A 3,759-nucleotide genomic window follows, 5' to 3' on the forward strand; every position below is an offset into this window, starting at 1 on the left:
AGGTGATCTCAGGATTTATAAAGGGAAGCCTGCTTGACATATGAAAAGGAAATTTAAAATAAATCTTCGAAATTTACATTGCGGTATATGCTTAAGGCTAGGATCCCGACTTGAAGTCAGAGTGATGCCCAAAAGTTAGAGAGCAGCCTGGATGGCAGGGACAGGTCCCTGCAAGGATAGCTGGGGTGGGGCAGAGAGGAGACTTTCTTTCCAAGGCTGGGTCAGCCCGGGCACAGGCGGACTTCCGGCGGGTGAAGTGACAATCGTGCCCTGGCCCTGTGGGGGCAATTTTGCTTCCAGGCTATGGTAGGGGAGGAGGATGGCTCTGCCACTGCCCAGTGCTTCCTCTGCCCCAGTTCTCGCAGAACCCGTCCCCCCTAAAAAGCAGCCACACCTGTGCCAATGGACGAGCCCTACCGCGCTTGTAGATGCAAGTAAGCCTCAGCCCCTGGCCGTTGGGCCCCCAGAAGCGCCTCCATCACATGCCCCATGCTCAGAAGGAGGACCTCAGAATCTGAGCACAGCAGGTGCACAGGGCAGTCCCACTGCCTCCCCACGCGGCTCCGGAGGGGACACCAGGGATCGAAAGAGGCAGGAAGCCCCCAGAATCACCGGGCAGAATTCCGCCACCCTCGGCGCACAGGTGGAGGCTTGGGGTGGGAAGTGGGGGCCCACGCGTCCACGTCGTGAGTGAGGAGCCAGCCACCAGCGCCCAGCAGCGCGCAGGAGGCTGGATTTTGTCTCCATCGCCATCGCTGACGTTAAGAGCTCTAAGGATCGTAAAGAGTAGCTAATAGACCACCCCGATTTTAAAGATCAGGCGCTGTGGCTAAGAGAGGGAACGTGTCACACCCTTACAAGCGGTGGTCCGTGGCTCTTGCCGGCGGTGCCGCGAGCAGAGCGGGCAACACAGGCCCGCGGGTGAGAAGACAGACGGGGATGAGCTGGTGGTGGGTCCCAGTAACGCTCGTGCAGCCAGTGCTCGCTGGGCCGGGCACTTGTCCAGGTGCTGAGAATAAGCAACCAAAAAACCGACAAAACCCCTGCCCACGGGAGCCTGCCCACCTCGAGGTAGGAGGAGCGTCCGGTTTAAGACAGTGAAAGGGCTCTGGAGAAACATGGAGCCCACAGGGTGACTGTGGAGTCGGGGGGAGGGCAGGGAGGGCGCCCTGGAGGAAGCAAGCCCACCTTCTAGGTGGGGGGGTGGGGGAGGGGGGAACCGTGACCAGATGCGGAGGTGGGAGCTGTTCCCTCGAGATCCCAGAACAGCAAGGACTCGGTACGGCTGGAACATCATGAGCACGCCCTGGAACAGCACCAGATTGGGAGAAAGGTGCACGGCTGCCCAAAAGATGCTGGGAGGGGAGGGGGTCTTGAGGCCATTGTAGAGACAGAAAGCTTCCTCAGGGGCTGTCATGGGAACCTCGCTATTGTGAAAAGTCCTTATATTCCTATGGGAGAGAGAATTCCAAATTCCACATGATAGTCTTCTGGGGGAGCTTTTGGAGCCCAACTCATTTAAAACTGGGAACCTGCCCGTGAATACAAAAGGGGCTAGAAATGGCACTGCCCAGTCTTAGGTTCAAGCACCCTGAGTACAAAACTGGAGCATTGTCCTGCAAAAAACAGTTACCTTTAGCTTTTGCCATGATTTCCACCCCCGTGTATCATGCCTCCTCCTCTAGCCAGTAAGAGTATGTTTCCTACTCACTTCCATCCTTTTCAACATGAACAATGTTAAAAACTAATAATAATCCCAGCCCCTAAACCTCAGAGACTATGTTTTCTGGTCTGTTTTTTAATTGTATTCTCATACAAGGACTTTGGCTAGTGAAATAATTTCTTACAATCTTCCACCATCTCAATTATATCCAAACCTTAAAAGTAATCAGAAAAAGGGTAAATGATGAAATCCACATGGAGATCCTTACTAGCCCAACCCAAGCGAGGATCTGTGTTGTTACCCCTTCTCTTCGATGCCTGGGTTTTTTAGGTGCTTAGTAAAAATCTGTTGAATATTAAAAGGCTTTTGCATCAGAAAAAGAAAGTGCATAGCAAAGGGAAAAATTGTTTTAAATTTTCCCTTCCTGATAGGATAATGTGGGTTATTTCCTCCTGCATCCCACAACCTATTCCAGAAATAGCACGTGCAGGAGGAATGTGACTCCATTCTCAAAGGGCATGGAGCCAACAGAAGACCTGTCTGTCCTGGGTCAGCATCTTGGGAGGGGGGTTAGACACAGAAAACCCACTGGGTGTTATTCCTGGGTGATGGGCTTTGATGTCTCCTGCCATCCAGGGACGCTCGGGGAGAAGTCAGTGTGCACAAACACTGCTTGACCTCCTGCGTTTGTCCAGCTGCTGCGGGTTGTTTCAGCCTCCCCGCCGGAGCCCAGCTGCTCCATGCTGCCCTCGCGTGCCTGACATCACTCACCCGAATGGCCAGGCTCTAAGCCCCGGCAAGTTTTCCTGAGGACTTGAAACTGACTCCTCCCCACCCCCAGTATCACCAGGCACGATATCTTTAAAGAGCCCCAGTCATGAAGTAGACACCAGTCTGTATTTATTTTCAGCACAAGGGGAAAAAAAAGTCTCCCTTAAAAAATGATACTGATATTGTTAAAGAACGGTTCTTTATTGCAACTTGCCCATCCCTGTGCAGCAAGAGAACACTGCTGGTTTGCCTTGCAGAGGACCGACACTTAAGTGATACGTTCAGAGAGGTGATGGATTTGCACTGATCCACCTCCGCTCTCAGCTTGACTGGTCCCCCTGTGACCAGTGGCAGGCATCGGAGGGGTACAGACTGAGACTGAGCTAGAGCTCACTGGCCTCTGCATGGATCAAAGGCTCATTAGCATCCCGCTCTCCCCAAATCAACTTATCGGCTCAGACAATCTGTATTGCTTTAAACCTTTCGACAGCTATAAAATTTATTTGTCAACGAGGCAGCGTCAGGATTTGATTTTTGACAAGTCCCATCCAAATACAAAAGGTACGCCGTCCCAGAGCCATACGTATGGCATATGTTGTAATTCTCGTGGGTTTTTTTTTTTTGTCAAATACAAATTAATAATCATTTCCCAAAGTACCAAAATAATAATTTTGGGTCATAAAATATGACAAATAGGCCGCAAGAAAATGCAGAAAATATCTCACCTGGCAGATCTGGTGACAAACCACTCAAAATATGACTCTATGGTTGATGATGTTTCAAGAACTTCCTGAAAGATATATAAGATTGTAGAATTTACAATGTAGCGGTGTATGCTTCCCAGTCTACTGAACATTATTGTGTGGCTCGATGAACAAAATGAAAGTTGAGAACTCAGAAGACATTGAGTTCTAACTTAGATTTGGCCACTGACTTACTGCGAGTCTGATAGAAGTCATTTTACTCCTCTGTCTCCTAATTTTTCCAGAAATAAGATGGGAATAACAAGCATCACTTATTTACCCTTTCAGTAAACTGTAAAAAGAGCAATAAAAAAAAAAACTGAAAAGCCTCTTTATGAATAGAAAGATCGAGCTACCAGATCATGGGAATTGCTTTTATTTATAAGGGAAACTTCACTGTTGATGTGGAAAATTTTACATTTGGGCTCTGTAAGTTTGCACATCCTGACAATTCTCTGTGTAGGCTGTCCGGTCTGCTGGATATAGCAAAGGCACCAACCTTTCTGCTGTTCACTTTCCTTTTAAGAATCCTTCATTATGTTATTGCCTGGAAGGAGAAGAAGACAGCAGTCTGTTTTCCAG

Source organism: Callorhinus ursinus, unplaced genomic scaffold (assembly GCF_003265705.2).
Source record: "Callorhinus ursinus isolate GAN/ISIS: 27379988/994484 unplaced genomic scaffold, GSC_fseal_2.0 scaffold13, whole genome shotgun sequence".
Classification (NCBI taxonomy): Eukaryota; Metazoa; Chordata; class Mammalia; order Carnivora; family Otariidae; genus Callorhinus; species Callorhinus ursinus.